Raw genomic sequence first — 17,814 nt, 5'->3', positions numbered from 1 at the left:
TTATATTTATTTAGCAAGCTTCTGGAACTAACCGCGTGATTTAAAAACATTCTGACACAAGTTACTCCAAAATCACAGTCAGTTCCAGAAGCTTGCTAAATAAACATATATATGATTTTGTTGTTCTATTTGCCTAAATGCTAGGACAGACTGAGATAGACTAGCAAGGGTTTATGGCATGTTGCCTCATAGCAGCATTATAAATTCTGGCAGTGGCATTATGTTAGGTATCATGACGTCCTTGTCCATCTGAGAATCCATACCACCTGTGCAAGAAGCCCCTACATCTGTTCAAAGTCAAACTATTGCACTTCTTCAAGAGTTGCATCACGTGCTCGGCAAATTACTTCAACTTTCTAGGCAGCAATCTGATGTGTCTGTGTAGGTAGGCCCATTTGGAGAAGACTTTTTAAAGTTCGGGACAGCACAATGTCCATAGGTTTGAGAGGGGTACCAACTTGTTTAAGAAAGGAATTGGTTTGAATTTGTCCAGCATTGCCCTGACTAATCAAAGATTTTAAGTCTTCCATGAATTGTTGCAAGTTTGTTTCGTGGGAGTTCGTCACAGCCGGTACATGGTTGTAAGTCAACATTTTTGGAACCAATGAGGGTTGTGAAGTCTTTGGCAAGGAATCCTAGAAATTGAGATATCGAAAAGAGTGCCACTTCACTGTTGTTTGGTGAAGTGCAGAATTCCAACCGTAAAGAGGGGATAAACAACGAAAAAAGTTCACATAAGGCAAAGAATTTAAACTCAGAGACTCGGTGTTTTAGGGGTTTGACTCAGAGGTAGGGGCATCTAGTAGTAAAAGAAATCGGGAACAGGGGATTAAGAGGTTGATGAAGCTCATGATCCAGTGAGAATTTTAGGACAATGTTGGGATAGAATACCAAATAAGTAGCAGGTCAAATTATTGGGGGCATACTCCACGATTGTAGCTTGAAATGACCCTGCTCAAAAATTGTATGAAAGCTTAGGATATGTACAACATGCTGGAAGGACATGGAAAATTGTTGGACAAAGCCTGACCATCAAAAACTGTATCGGAAGGACTGAAATTTGCGAAGTACAAAAATTTATGTAATTATGAAAATTTTGGAAAACTTAAATTTTGTTATCATGAAAGATCCCCTCAAACTCTTTGGTGATTGCTTGTGACATATTTTTAGATTCCAAGTTGAATTGTTTCATTTTCTCTTTTGAGACTCTTCATTTCCTATAAAAAAAAGCCATAAAGTATAAGTAAATAGCCATCTGAATGTAAAAATCAGAGAAGTTTTGTGGCAAGATATCTCTTCTCTGAGATTGCTTTCCTTTAACAAAATGCAGAAATGATTGTCAAATGGCCTTTCAGATTCCAAGTTGATTTGTTTTATTTTCTGTTTTCGGACTGTTCATTTCCTGTTAAAAATTGCCATGAAGGAATAGCCATTTGAATAAAAAATAAATGAGAATTTTTGTTGCAAAACATCTCTTCTTAAATATTGCTGCCCTATTATAATATGCTAACAATATTAGAAAGCAGAGGGTGGAAGCTTCACATGACTTCTTAAATATCGTTGCCTGATTTTGATGATAATATGGGAGCAATGACTTGCATCTCTTCTTCGAGATAGCAGTACACACCTCTCATGTGAATGTAGTAGAAAATTCTTATATACAAAATTTGTTTTCCTTGTGTTATTTTTATCTACATTCATTCAGGATTCAATTGTTTTTATGCTTAGTTTTTGCAATTAATTGCTTTTGCCCATAAGACATCGAAGTTCCAAGAAATTAGTTAGCTGCTCAGTGGATTCTCAACGTAAGTCTGGATCAGCTCAATCCTCACCTCCCAGCATCCATGAACTGTCTGGATTTAAGGAAGCAATTAGAGAATATATGGGAATGTTGACAAAGTATAGGCAAAAAATGCAAAGAGCAACTTCGACGTAAAAGGCAAAGATGTTACCTCTGAATCACTACTTATGGATCAGCCATTGTAAAGTATTTTATTAGAGCTCCAATTGAGACCTGTAGAACCTCGGAGATGGCCAAGGCCTTGAATACAAAGAAGAATGAGAAAAGGCAATGTAAAAGGCGTTGCTCAAAGATATGCATCTATATCATCCTAGTGGAGCATTATCTATGCATTGGCGTAATGTCCCCTTCCGCATGGTCACTCTTGGAGGACTTATTAGCCTATTTAATCCCCATAGGCTATAGTCGGGATTAAGAAAATTATTTAATATTATTCCTCAAAAGTAAATCATAAGGGTAATTTTATTTAATTACTTTAATAAAGTTATAAAGTGGCTTTAATTGATATTTTAATAAAGTCACTTTATTAAGTCCTGCAGCTCAAATTTAAATTAAAAAGGAGAGGGAAAGCCTAATAGGTGTCTAGAAGCTTCTCTGGTGGTTATAAAAGAGAAGCTTTGACCTCATTTGAGATATGCTTGATTATTTTCTTATTTTTGATTTGGAGAGCTTCTTGAAGCTTGAACCCTAGGACAAAAACCCTAAGGGATTTTTGGTTTCGATAGTGCAACAATCTGCCCTAGCCAGAGTTGGAAATATCATCTAGGTATTTTGCATTGTACTTTCAGAGTGTTTCAAATTTGTGAAGTCTCCTGTGTAGACAAATTTGCAGAGTTTGGTGTTTATTGTAAATTCTTGTTTGGAAGTCTGCTTGGATAATCATTGAAAATTAAAGAGAAAGGTTGTTGATTCCTTGGCATGAGTTTTCGGGAAACTTGGTGGCATCTTTTATTTCTTGGTTGGGCTCGGTTTTGGGTTTGGTGTGGAGCCTATTCCTTTAGTCACTCTGGGACCTGCCTTTCATTTTTGGTGTGAGTTGGCGTCAACTCTTTAGCGCAGTTCGAAGACCTTTTTATTATGGCACGAAAATTGGAAACCTTGCCGCAGAAGTTTGAATATTCATTAGCAAGTTTGGAATCGAGGGTTTAACAGATGGCACGACCTCTTTCTTTGATGTTGCATGCGGTCCCTCACCCAAGTATGATCTCTTCTGCTGGACTCAATCGAATGCTTCATCTGAGTTGCTGAACACCTGAGAATTGAAAAGATTGTTGTGACACAAGGGAGAAAGATTGGCTTGCAGTTCATATTGCTACTGTAGATGGGAGGCGAGTTAACATTCTATTTGGCATGAGAATACAGTTTGGCATCGGCTCCTTTAGAGGAGCGATTTCCTTGGCATATTGTGGTTCTCTCATTTGGCATGGACTCTTTCTAGTGGAGGCTAAACTTGCAGATTGGGCTTCTTGTCTAAGCGTAGATTATTATTACCATTGTGTGGATATATCAACAAATTATTTTCCTTGGGATATAAATTTATGGCCAGCCGTGGCATATGACTTCTTCTTCTAAGCTTTGTTGTTTTGGAACAATGAAATCATATTTAATATTAGTGATTTGCAATGCTAAATATTAATTTCTCCTGTATCGATTGTAATCTGCTTAAGAAAACTTCATTACCATTTTCTATGCATTTTTGTTGCTACTAAAAAGAGGTCAGGTTACATATTTTCTGAAATAGTTGATTTAATCTCTGCATTCTATATTTTGGTTCATTTCTTAATATTTGAATATCATTGGTTTATCAAACGCATTACACAAGCAACAAACCTGGAACACTCTACATATGATCAACAATAAGGTGTTAAGTGTGAAAATTTGGTGCATAGTAGAAGGGGTCCTTACAGTGGTATTAGAGATGGTTTTCCTGCCAGCCCGTGTCTATGAGTGAAAGAGAATGAAGATATTATAACAGAGAACAAAGACAGCCCACTCAAGTTCTTGAGGCAATGTTCCACGGAGTTTCTTGACGGGGGGATGCAGGGACAGGTTTCGAGGACTAGGGGACCAAGGGCCTAAATTTGGGTACAGTGGGGGGACGGTGGTAGATCGGTGGTGGGGGGGCAGTGCTGATATAAAAATAGAGGTGAATTGAAATCTTCAAGGCAAAATCTACAATATAACATCTCTATAGTGCCCCATGAAAGGCCAACTAGTTTTCACAAAGTTAAAGGTTGCAATCAGTATGTAATGGTATGTTCCATATAGCAAACAACCTGACGGCATCCCCAATGGAGGTGGCATAGGTGGTGGTGCTATGGGGGGACGTTTCCCCCAAGTCTCCAAGTTTCAAAAACCTCCCCCTATAGGGGACACAGGTTTTTCCGGGGGTGGGGGGAGGGGATGTGTCCCCGTGGAACACTGCCTGAAGGTGAAACTGTTTCTATTATATTGGGTGTTCACTAAGGTTCATCTCCATGCAGTTGTGCAAATAGTCTTAATTCCATTGCAGGTGGTTGTGAACAGAGTGAAATAAGTATGGGGGAAAGAGGAGACCCTACAACTGATCTTCTAAATAATTTATTGTAGAACAACGAAGAACAAATCAACATATGGCTCAATAGTTGGATATGACGGCCCAGACTATGATCAACAACAACAACAATAATAACCATGGTGGAAACAATGGTCAGAGTGACAATTTGGTGAATAGTAGGACAAGAAATCAACATACAGGAGCAGCTATTTTCAGACCTTTGATGCCAATATTCCCACCTAGAGTTCAACCACAAGCTGGACATGAGTCCACATTAATTGATTTGCAAGATTAGTTCAGACAAGATTGGGTAGATGCAGTCCCAAAATTTTAGCGATATATCTCTTCGAGATTACATGGATTCCAAGGCATATGCCTAACAGGGGCAATAGAGATCATAATAAGTTTGTGGAGGAAGATTGGGAAGCTTAGCTTTCGTTTCTTTGATGGGTTTGGTAATACTATAACAAAAGTGTGGGTTCTAAAGGTAGATACTTACTTCCAGCTTAACCCCATGCTTGAAGATGAAGCCATAAAGTATGCTGCTATACACTTGGTGTGGAGTTGCACATGAGTGGTGGCTTCATGTAATGATCACGATGGGGCATTCTCAGATTACATCTTATGCGGAGTTTACAGAGAGACTCATAGGAAGATTTGATAAGAAGGATCTTGAACTTTATTTAAAGGAGTTAGCTCAGTTGAGACAGTGGGGTCCAGTAGACACCTACATTGCTCATTTCCGGAGACTATCTATATTGGTCACTGACATATCAAACAAAGGTTGATTGTGTTGTTTATGGATGGGTTGATGGATCCTCTAAGGGAATGGATAAAATACCTAGCACTCTTTAGGAAGCCATACAAAAGGCTAGAGACATGGATTCTGCAACTACTAAGAATAAATTTCCGTTCAAGGGATCCTCTTCTGAAAAAGACAAGGGTAAAAAGCCTTTTCACAAGGAGTGGCCTAAGAAGGACAAATTAGATGATGAAGCTTAGAATGAATTTCATAGAAAGAAATTGTATTTCAGCTGCAAGGAACCATGGGATCCAAGACACAGGTGTCTTGGGAAGGGCAAGGTACACTATACTAAGGAAGAAGAGAAGTTTGAACATAATCAGGGCAGCGAATATAGTGATTCAAATTTCAGATGATGAGCAATTGGGTGATGAGAAACCTTCACACAAGGAGGTGAATGTTGGTACTATTGCCACTATGCCAAGTACACCAAAATTCAATTCTTCCAAGGTATGCAGAGTGTTGCAAGGGCAATGAGTGACAATGTTGATTGACAATGGTGCTACTCACAATTTCATAGACCTTGCAATTGGTTGCTAGGAAAGGACTTCAAATTGTGGAACTTGAGGGATTTATTGTTATGGTGGTTGATGGATATCAAATAGCATGTTTATAGAAGGTCCCACAGTTTAGTATCGCTCTCGGCAACTATGCTATTACTGATGACTTCTATATAGTTGACTTGGGAGATACTAATGCTATTTTGGGCATTCAGTGGTTGCACTCCCTTGGGAAGAACTCACAGAGCTTTCAAACTATGGAGTTCAAATTCAAGGTTCATGGCAAAAAGAATGTCTCAAGAGGAATGTCCAATGGTACATCCAGGGCTGTTTCAGCTAAGAGGATGGAGAGCATTTTCAGACATGGTGATGCTGCTTGGGCAGTGTTGTGACGTTTTCACACATCGCCCCATTGCAAATAGGGACCCATGTTTCTTTTGCTCGTTTTGTTCGTTTTCGCTTTGCTTTTTTAGGGTTTGGTTAGTTTGTTAGTTGTCTGGATTTAGGGTCAAGCCTTAGGGTTTTAATTACCGTCTTTTCGGACCAAAATCCAGTCAGTTTTGGGAGCTTTTTGAATTTCCTTTTCTAGAATGCAAATTTTGAATGAAATGAATTCGCCAGAATGGTCTAATTTTCAATTGGAATGTTGATGCAGAGCTTAAATTTGTCTAAGTGTTGAAGATGAAATGTGAATTTTTGTCCAATTGAATATTTTTGACCAAATTTTGACATTTTTGATTTTTGATCCTAGGCATCTCAAATGATTTGTTTTCGCCTTGTGAAGTGTTAAAATGTGTAAAATCATGTTATTTTGGCCTGTAGGAGCAAAATCGCTCCTGTCCCTTAGTGAAGGACGGGAGCTCGTTTTCAAATATTTTACTATTCCTGCAGGGTCAAGATGAATTACGAATTGGAAGTGATGGAGAAAGGCGAGATCTTTCCATTGAATATAAATTGAAGATTTTCATGAGCACAGAAATGCCTCCAGGGGAAAGATCGCTCCTGTCCCTCAGTGAGGGACCGGAGCTACAAATTCAATTTCGCCTTGTCCTTGCAAGATTATGATGACTTAATGATTTGAGGACGTCCAAAGGAAGATGCTTTGCCAAATGAATATAATTTGAGATGCAATAACGAAGGAGAATGACCTATATTGACCAAATCGCTCCTGTCCCTCTCCAAGGGACCAGGGCGAGGTACCTTGTAGCTCTCGTCCCTCTCCCAGGGACCAGAGCGATTTCCTTCATTATGCAAAATCCAGACAAAGGTCAAGGCAAGTTTACGTTCAAAAACAAGGAAAAACATGAGATAAATGCGTTGAATATAAATTGAAGATTTTTGGGACGTCCATAACAGTGCTAATTGCCTAAATCGCTCCTGTCCCTCAGTGAAGGACCGGAGCTACAAATCCAATTTTGCTTTGTCCTTGCAAGATTTTAACGTCTTGACGATGTGAGAAGGTCCAAAGAGGTACATTTTATCAAATGAATATAACTTGAAGTGCTGTCGGGGAGATCAACAGGGTAGCAAGTCCGGCTTGAGTGAGGTCCTGATCCTGAAATTTGGCTAAGTCTGGAATGTCCTGATCCTGAAATTTGGCTAAGTCTGGAATGTCCTGATCCTGAAATTTGACTAAGTCTGGAAACTGAAAAACCTCCAAAAACTAGATTTTGCAATATAACTCCTGGAGGTCTGAAACCACTCTCAAACATCCTGAAAGTATATATGGAATATAACTTAAAGTATAAGAAAGAAGAAACATAGAAGGAAATGTCACTTATACTTAAATGTTATATTCCATTAAAATTGTCCTGATCGAGAGTGCGAAAAGTCAAAAATCGCTCGTGTCCCTCACCAAGGGACCAGAACGAAAATGCTTAGTTGAGCCATCCCTGACCTTGTTTGGACGAATCGAGACATCAAAGGCATGGTGAAGGACGAAATGAGCATGATAGAACATCCAGACTTGATCAAAAAACAATGAAATGATGAAGTTTTGCCTAGAGGGTCAAATTCGCTCCTGTCCCTCACTGAAGGACCAGAGCGAAGTTCTTCATAAGGTACGATCTGGGCAAAGATCAAGCAAATTTTATGTTCGAAGGCAAGAAAGGAGGTCAATCGAACCCGTTGAAGACAAATTGAAGATTATCAAACGTCAACAAAGGACCAAAATGCTTAAGTTCGCTCCTGTCCCTCAGGAAGGGACCAGAGCGATTTTTGTTGTAGATGATTTTCTCGCCAAATTTCAACCGATCTCAAGGCATGAATGAATGAAAGGAGGCATTGCGAATCCGTTGAATATAATTTTCGAAGGTGATGAAGTGAAATGAGGCCCACAAGAGCAAAATCGCTCCTGTCCCTCAGTCAGGGACCAGGGCGATGAGGTACGTATCTTCCCACTTTTTCATTTTTGGGCGCTAAACAAACATTTTTTAAATTTATTTAAATGCTAGAAAAAAATCGATATTTAATTAAAAGCATTTAAATAGCGCATGGTATGTATTTATTAATTATTTTTTGCCTTTGTAAAAAATCAAAATTTATTAATTAAAAATAAAGGCATTTAATAATTAATTATTAATTTAATAAAAATCAAAAGGGAGCGCTTGGGTTTATTTTGTCAAGGTCGGCCTTTATTATTTATTTAAAAATCGTTTTAATTGCTATATTTTGCAAAAAGTCGGCCTAAGGTCAATATGAAGGTGAGCGCCTATAAAGGAAGGTGTTTATTTCATTTTCACATCATCATTTATCATCTCTCATATGCAACTTGGAGAAGGCAAAAGAGGAGCGAATTTCATACAAAGGAAGGGCGAAATTATCATTCAAGAAGAGGAGCGAATTCAATCAAAGGTGGTGCGAAACTACTATCCAAAGGAGAGGCGAACTTGAAGTTTCCATTTGAGTGAAGTTGCCTAGGACGTCAAAGACATATCAAAGATGGCGAAATTGCTAACTTGAAGAGGAAATCACATCCAAGACTTGAAGGGTGGCGAAGTTAATAAGAGGAACGTTCTTTTGAAGATCACATCAAGACTATCGAATTTTGATTTTTGCCTAGGCAAATTCCTCATTTTGCATTCTAGAGTTAGCTCTCTAGTGAGGTATGGCGATATGGATTTATTGTTTTGATTTTGATTGTTAATCGTCATAGCTTAGTTTTTGAAATTTTGAAATTTTGAATTCCTAGCTCAAGAGTCGTTTTTAGGAAATGATTAATAAAGGACTTATCATTAAGTTTCCTAAAAAATTGCTCTCTAATTTATGTTATGTATTGCAAAATCATGTTACTAATTTTGAAATGTTGTGTAGGCGTCAAATGGAGGTCTCTTCAAGGAAAATCAAGCCGGATCAAGGACGGTCTTCGCCAGGACGGTCTTCGCCAGGACGATCAAGCCAAGACGAGGGCGACCTCTTCCAATCCAGCGTTCCAAGGCGAGGTACATCATCCTGCACATCAAGGACAAAAGGAGTTAGAACAAGAGTTAATTAAAGATAGCCTCTCAACGACATCAAATTGAATATCTAGCAAGCTTCAAGTGTCAGATGAGGTGGCATCCCAGTCATCACTCCTCCAGTCAGTGAAGTCCACCTCAGCATGTCCAGATTCAATGTACTTAACTCATGGAAGGTGGCACAAACTTCGATGTACCTACCCCGGCTATCCATTGGTCGATTTTTCTAAAAGGGACATGTGTCCAAGCAATACAATTTTATCATTGGTCAAGCATTAAATGTTATGTAATGGTTGTAACAAACCCTAATTAGGGTTTTCATTGTAAAATCTTGGCCATTGATCTTGAATTGATCTAAGCCATCAAATTGTATTGTGGGCACTATATAAGCCCAGGCATTTCATTTTGTAAGTAGGAAATTTTAGATGATTAGAGAGAGTTGTAAATAGTTGGAAGAGTTAGAATATAGTTGATAGAATAGCAATTAGAGTAGAATAGGAGGACAAGGCAAGAAATTGTTGCCATTGATTGTAAACAAACTCCATTTTCATTGAAGTAATGGTGAAATATGTCGTTTTTCTTGCAATTTGCATGGTTTCTTGTTGAAGTCTTCAATCTTAGATGGTAGATAATTAGATGAATGGAGGAAATGTGATTGATTGATGGTGGAATTCGTACATCCATACTACTAGCAGTTTGTTGATTGCAGACTTGCCTTGCGTAGTCAACTGGAATCATTCAGCTTAAGCTCAATTTCAATTTGTCGCCTCTTCATTGATATGCATCAACTTGGATGGTATCTATGCCTGCGGTGATGATTTGAACATCATAAAGCTCCCTTAGAAGATCGCACTAGTCTTGTGTAGATGTTCCATTGATGTCAAAACAAGATCTAGTTAGAGTTTTGTCAAAAATCAAATCATTGCTCCTACATTCTTAGTATTAGGATTAGATCCTCTCTTCGCCCTTATCCTTTTTCCATTTTTTAATCTAAGTTAGTAAGAGCCTGTGTCCAGCAAAGCAGATCGGAAGTTCAATGTAAGTCCCCTTGTGATTCCAGCAAATCACATCATACCACTGGAGCTTGTCCACACGTAGAGACCCTACATCAAAGAACCTTGGAGTCTACCTAACTGATCCTTTTTGCAGATCTTCAGCAGTTAGAGACTATTTTCTCAAGAGAGGATAAGATGCCTATTGGTATTTTATTCTGTGTATGATTGTGTACAAAATACACGTCAACAGGCAGCTGAATATTTGATTTCTTCCAAGTTTTCTAATGATAATCCTAAGCACTATCAGGATGATATTCAGAAAGTGCTAGATAGATATAGTTTGGTTTTTAGTGAGATCCCTCTAGGAGACCTCTAGATAAAGGATTTGAGCATACAATTGAGTTGGAGGAAGGATCTAAGCCTATAATCACAACTCCTTACAGACATCCCAAGAAATTCAAAGATGAAATTGAGAAAGCAACTAAGGAGTTATTAGACATGGAACACATTAGACCTAGTTCGAGTCCCTTTGCTTCTTTTGTTGTCCTAGTGAAGAAGGACATGAACTTGAGAATGTGCATTGACTACAATGCTCTGAATACGAAGACAATCAAAAAGAGATTCCCCATTCCTAGGATCACTGAGCTGTTAGATGAGGGACATGGTGCAGTTTACTTTTTTAAGATAGAGCTCAGATCCGGCTACCATCAGATCAGGGTAAGGGAACATGATATATAAGACTGCTTTTAGGTATCATTATGGGCATTATGAGTATCTGGTATGCCCTTTCGGTTGACCAATGTCCCTACAACTTTCTTGTCTTGTATGAATCATATTTTCAATAAGCAGTTGTGGACTTGCTACTATTCTTTGATGACATATTTATGGAGAGACATTAGAAGAGAACTTGAAACACTTGGATGAGGTCTTGGGTATCATGGAGGCACAATCATTGTATGCTAAGGTTTCCAAATATGAGTTTGGAATGGCAAAGATTCTTTATCTGGGACACACCATCAGTGCTTAGGGAGTTTAGGTGCACTAGGAGAAGATATAGGAAATCGTTGATTGGCCACCACCAAGGATTTTCATAATAATGCAACTTCTTTGGGCTATGTAGTTACCACAAAAGATTTGTTAAGGGGTTTTCACAACTTAGGGCACCTATAATAGATATCACTAAGAAAGGAGCCTTTAGATGGACAGGTGAGGCTTAGCAAGCATTTGATAATTGTTGTCACAAAAGTTTGTACCTTTGCTGAATTATCAACTCAACAATCTCATGAAACATGGAAACAACCCCGAAGTGTGGGACCTTGTGCAAAGGGGTTGAATCTCTGAAGAAGGTCGGCTTCCTTCTCAATCCAAGTGCAGGTGTTGAACCAACTCAACACTCCAAATTCTACTTCTAAACCTATCCTAATAGCTTGCTGATGAAAAGGGAAGAAGGAAATACTAAAATGAAAGGAGGTGATGCATCAAGATAAGAGATGTTCCTCTCCCCACCCTGAAATGACACAAAATCAATCGAAGTACCCTGGAGATGCACAAACTTCAATTGCATGAATGACCCCAAACATATGTATGGAGGTTAGAATTTGCTTAATGTCAAAGGGGAGAGAGTTTCCCACAACTCACACTTAGAAACAAGTTAACACATCATATATGTGAGAGAAAGCCACAAAACATACACTTATAATGAAGGTAAGGAAACATACACAACATGCATAAGTTGAAGAGAGGCAAGAATGACAATTTCAATTCATTCTTAGGCCAATGGCCCAACTTACAGTTGCAAGAATGCAATAAATTATACAAATCTTCAAGAGAAGTGAAAAAGCATAAAGTAGCTCAAGCCAGTAGGGAGAGAACCCTTTACAACGAGGCTTAACAACCTATATATAGCAAACTAGTCACAGAGGAGAGACCAATGGTCAAAGAGGGGAAACCTTGACTCTGGCATGCACAGGATAATGTCAGTCAAGGAAGATAAGGAAGTGCACAGGTCAGACATTGCTGTGTGTGCATGACACCCATCCATACCCTGACATGAAATCCCAAGAAGAGAAGTACTTCTAGAAGGTGGATTGCCTAACATTCCAATGTCAGAGCATGCAGACCTGACATGAAGGCCATCAAGTAACCATAAATAAGCATGGCATTGGACTCTACTTGATGGCAATCCTGCAAAAAACATTAAATGCACCCTTGTAGCTCCATGAATCAAAGTATACAAGTGGCAGGGGTTGGTGGAGCATTAAGAGCCTTAAGTGTCGATCACATCCTCTGGAAGTGTTGCAAGTCGTCAGAACTTAGACGTCGTCCCCTTAGGAAAACTCTTCAGGGGGGAGTCAGGAACTTTGGAGTTCTATGAATTTGGGTCTGGAAGGAAAAGGCCTGAACCGGGGGATTCCGGGGTCAAGAAGGAAAAGGCTTGGAACTTGGGGGTTCTGGGATTCCAGGGTCTGGAAGGAAAAGGCTTGGAACTTGGGGGTTCTGGGATTTTGGGGTCTGGAAGGAAAAGGCTTGGAACCTGAGGGTTATGGGGTCAAGAAGGAAAAGGCTTGGAACTTGGGGGTTCCAAGATTTTGGGGTCAAGAAGGAAAAGGCTTGGAACTTGGGGGTTCCAAGATTTTGGGGTCAAGAAGGAAAAGGCTTGGAACTTGGGGGTTCTGGGTTTCTAGGGTCAAGAAGGAAAAGACTTGGAACTTGGGGGTTTTGGGGTTTGGAAGGAAAAGGCTTGGGACCCACCTCCTGACAAGATATCACTGAACATTTCATGATTCCATTGGTTTTTTCCTTGATCAACTAGTGCAATGCTGCTCCATGGAACATACCTTTGATTGGTTCTCACTAATGGACCAAGGGTGTTATAAAATGACAATATTTTGGTGCCCTCTATGGGATGCTTGCCTGCTAAGCATGGAATCTAGAAGCCTTAAGCATCCAATGGGCATCGAGTCACCGAAAGGACCTAAAACATGTGCGTGGCAACACTCGGAGGAAGTTGGAAACTAGAGCATACATTCTCTTAAGGAGAATGCAGCAGGTGCAAAAGCACTTATGAAAGCAAAACAACCTTTGATCTAATATTTACATTGCCATCAAGACCCTGTTCAGAAGAAAGGCTTGAGATGAATCCCATTCATTGGGATTGGAAGAACTTCACCATCAAGCCTAGAGAAATGAAATGCATTGGCTTCCTTGCAATTGGTGATGATATACGAACCACTCTAGATAGCATCAAATTTTGAGTATCCTTTGGCTTTGGCTCAGTCGACATCCCACATGAGAACTAGATCTCCCTCTTCGAAGACCCTATTAGCAGCCTTTTTGTCAAAACTTATTTTGACCTTCACTTGATGAGCCTCAAGTGTATGCATAGTTTGACTTCTAACCTCTTCCAGCTCCATTAGCTTAGCTAGCCTCACTGTCATGGCATCATTTTCTGTCAATTCCAAATTTCCAACTGATGTGCTAATTCAAGAGAGGGTAACTAGTTGGTTGATCCTCTTGTAACACAAGGGCGACCTCTAAGGAGTCTCAAAAGAGGAGACAAGTTGTTCACATAGGCCCTTGCCTCTTAAAAGCTTGGTGATCTTAATGTTGATGTCGTATTCCATGACCTTTGTTATCCACCCAACCCTCTTCTCACTAATGTCCTTGTTTAGAAGGAAATCCTTGACACTTACATGTGGAACTAAGAGCTGGATCATGTTGTTAGACAACATGTGTCTAAACTTTTTTAATGCTCTTACAACAGTGAGGACTTTCTTCTCTACATAGCTATACCTAAGCTCATAATCCTTTAATCCCTCACAGAAGAAGGCAATGGGTTACTCCAAATTATCATTGTTCAGCCGTGTTAGGACAGTTGAGATGCTGGATTCTCCTTCAAAGGTATAGAGGATAAAATCCTTTTCATAGTTAGGATTGACAAGAGTAGGGGCTTGAGCAATTGCTTGCTCGATTTCTTCAAATCCGGCCTTCCCTTCCTTGATCCAACTAAAAGCCAAATTTGTCTTTAGCATGGAGGTGAGGGCTTTTACCATGGTGCCAAGGTTGGGCATGAACTTCCTCACAAAGTTGATACTACCAAGGAAACTCTGTAATCCTTTCTTGTGACTAGGGAGTGGAAGGGAAAGAATAGCCTCCACTTGCTCTGGATCAATGGCTAAGCCTTCCTTAGATACGATGTGTCCTAACAATCTTCCTTGATTAGTAGCAAATACATATTTGCTTCAGCCCTACATTTCATGAACACTTGCTCAAGATGACCAAAATGGTCAGCTGCATGCTTAGAATAAACAGTTATATCATCAAGGTATATAATCACAAACTTTGCTAATGGACCCTTAAAAGCCATGTCCATTGCTCTTTGAAACATGGCACCTGCATTAGTTAGCCCAAAAGGCATCTTACAATAAGCATAGGTACCCCACTTGGTAGTAAATGCAGTCTTGTATTGGTTTGACTCTTGGACCAAAATCTGATTGTAGCTTGAATACTTGTCCAAAAATGAAAATCTTTCTAAGCCATTGACCCTTTGTAGAATTTGTTCCATGGAGGGAAGGGGATAATGATCCTTAAGGGAGGCTTTGTTTAGGTCCCTAAAGTCTACACTATAATGTCCCCTTCTCAATGAGGTGGAGTTCAGTGGGCCATTAGCCTATTTTGGAGACCCGTAGGCTAACTAGAAGTAGAAATTAGGGTTTCCAATTTTTGAGGAGGTTGTGTGAGCTGTTTGATGCCTGACTAGCTGGAATTCTATGATTATGATTGTGGATTCCTTTAGGGTTTTATGAAAGATTCGCAGAGGTGTAACATGCATTCAGTTCTGGGAAGAATTTTGAACTTACTATTTTTAGTAAGTTGGTGGCAGTTGACAGGGTTTCTAGGTCTTTCTGGGTTTCCTAAGCTCATCTTCAGGGTTCGAAGAGCAATCTTTTTGGAGTTGTTTTCAGGACTTATTTTTTTTAGTAAGTGCCATTTTTGCAATTTTTAGCAGTTCAGTGCAAAGCTCTGACCCAGTCAGTTTTGTTGGTTTTCAACACTTCAATCTTGGGTTCAATTTGGCATTGATTAGTCTTGATTTGAAAAAAGTGATTTATTAAATATTAATACTTTATCCTAAGTTTAATATTTAATTATATTGTTGGGCGACTTAAGAAAGGGAAAAATACATTTTTACTTAAAATCTTATTATTTTTCCTAATTTAGATGGCGCTAAGGATGAAAAAAACCTTCATGTTTATAATGTTTATGTTGCAAGTTGTATACCAAGGAAAAAGTTTGAACTTTTGCCTAGAGGAGGGGGACGCCAAGTCTTGGACATGTTTGGAATGAAATTCAAATGAGACGATAGGAATTTGGGCGCCATTTGAATGCGAATTTGAATATCTGAATCTATAAATATGAGAGCTAGGCTCGTCATTTGTCATCTATGAAGAAAAACATAACGAAGTGCTGGCAAAATTTGGAGTGAAGCTTTGGGGAATGCATACCTCCTAGCTACCGCTTGGTTTCTTGCTTGCAATACAACAACTAATCGAGCTTGTGATTTCTCTTCATCCAGAGGAGTAGATTTGAGGAATAATGTTGCAGATTTGTGTTTCAGTTTCAGATGTTTGGAGTGTTTTCTGAGTGTTCTTGCTGCTGGATGGTGTGTGTGCTAAAGTAGAAATCTGTTTGTTGGTTGAAAATTTTGTACACTTGGGGAAATATACAAAATTGTGGTTTCAACCACAACACACGAGTAAAAACTCTCCTAATTAAGGGAAAGCTCCCCCTATCTAACTACAACTTGGAAAATAAAATGGGATGGAACAACAATCTTTCTTCTTTTTTCAAGAAAGACAATATCCAGAGAAAAGGATAGCGATTGAATAACAGCAGTAACCACTTTCAAGTGAAATAAGAGAAAGGAAATGAAGTTTCCTGAAAGCGCAAAGACTTCCGTCACTTCTTTCGGGACGGGACAGCAATATCAAGCTCAAAGACTTGACTATTGGAAGTCCTATCTACCCTTTGCTATACTAAATTTTACAACGAATAAAAGATAACAGCTCAAAGACTGAAATAATCTATTCTTTTAACACTAAGACAAGAACTAATGCAAGCTCAAAGACTTGCTGCTATTTCTTATCAAACAGTAATTTTTCCTCAAGAATAGACGCAAGCTCAAAGACTTGCTGCTCCTTCAAGAGAGTTTCCTATTTTAATTAATCTTCTCTACTTGTAGCTCAAAGACTTCAAATCAAATTGGACTAAGCTCCTTTAGAAACACTTTGCATAGAAGAAATAAAAAGATTCAAACTCAAACATGTAGCTCAAAGACTCAAAACTTGAGTAATCCTTGTTTCTTATTCTTCAAAACCTTCAATTCGCATACATAAGCTCAAAGACTTCTTGCTGTAAATTTCGCAGAGTTTTTGCTTGCTTTCCCAAAAAGCTATATTTACAATGGACCTCTCAAGTATTTATAGAAGAGGAGCCTTGAGAAAAAGGTGGGAGGATCCTAACTAACTTGAGAGATTCTCTCAACCACCAAGACTCATTCAATAAATAACTGAGACTTCATTAACTAACTAAGAGTTACTCTAACTAACTAAGACTTATTCCAACTACAGTCTTAATCGAACACAACTTGTAATTGCCTTACATGTAATTACAAAAGTGCAAGTAATGTGTAACTTGCATTTTACAAAAATTATTTTTACATGTAACTTGTCAAAACAAAATTACAACTAAAGATTACAAAAGAGGGAAAATTCAACTAAGTGTTGAAAAACACTTAAGTTGCATTTTGTGAAGACACGAATCCTTGAAATTTCCGGATGCTCGCTTGTAGTTCCTCGGGATTCGGTTCATGGGTGTTCTTAGCAACAACCATAGTCTTCACAATAGTGTCGTGACAGCGGAGGAGCGCGGAATTGTCTTTATCCAGGATAGACTGGATCTCATGCAAAAAGGCTTGGTGTTTCATCAATGTTTGAATTGAAGCTGCCGAGAATTGTTCGCTCCTCCATTCATTATGAATCCTCATCTGTAAATCAGCAAGAACCTCTTCTTCTGGAATCAGCTCTCCATCCTGACTTACTATATTGCAAGAGGCCCTTTCACAATGTGAGACAATACCTCGATAGACTTCATCCCGGAATCTCCTTGCATCACTGATCTCCTCAATGAGGGATTTAAGAACGAGGGTCTTGTTTTCCATGAGTTCTTCAAATTCCAAGTACATAACCCTGGAAGAGATGATGGCGTGCTCCTGCAAAATACTCAGCTGTTGTTGGGGCATGGTACGCCAGATTGTCAGACTTTTCTCAACACTTTCCAGATTCTTTTTGAAAGTGTCAGAAGTCTGATCCAGTTTCTCCTCAATGGTTTCCAACTTAGACATTATTTGAAAAATGTCTTTTACCACTTGTACACATTGATCATGAAGCTGATCAACCCAGGAATCCAGTGCTTGTACTTTCTGAGCAGCCCTTTCCACTCCACGAATCGATTCTTGGGAACCAGAAGAACCTACGGAGTTACTCCCTTCAGCAGCAGGTTTTGTGATTTTATGAATGGCTGCCATGAGTTGTCGGTTTTCTTCTTCTAGCTTGTCTTTCTTTGCAAGAAGATCGTCACACCTTTGCACTAGTGAAGCAACAGAAAACTAAGCATCATGTTTAATGACCTCATGCGTTTGCTTGCCCAATTCTACCTTTGTAACTT

The 17,814-nt window shown here is 39.0% G+C and overlaps 1 protein-coding gene across 5 annotated transcripts in view; it reads left to right on the top strand.

Moving 5' to 3' along the window:
• Positions 1 to 17,814, top strand: part of LOC131063583 (uncharacterized) — a 252,376-nt gene that overhangs the window by 1,077 nt on the left and 233,485 nt on the right. The window lies entirely within an intron of this gene.

This window comes from Cryptomeria japonica, chromosome 4 (genome assembly GCF_030272615.1).
Source record: "Cryptomeria japonica chromosome 4, Sugi_1.0, whole genome shotgun sequence".
Lineage (NCBI taxonomy): Eukaryota > Viridiplantae > Streptophyta > Pinopsida > Cupressales > Cupressaceae > Cryptomeria > Cryptomeria japonica.
This window is presented reverse-complemented; position numbering and strand designations above follow the sequence as displayed.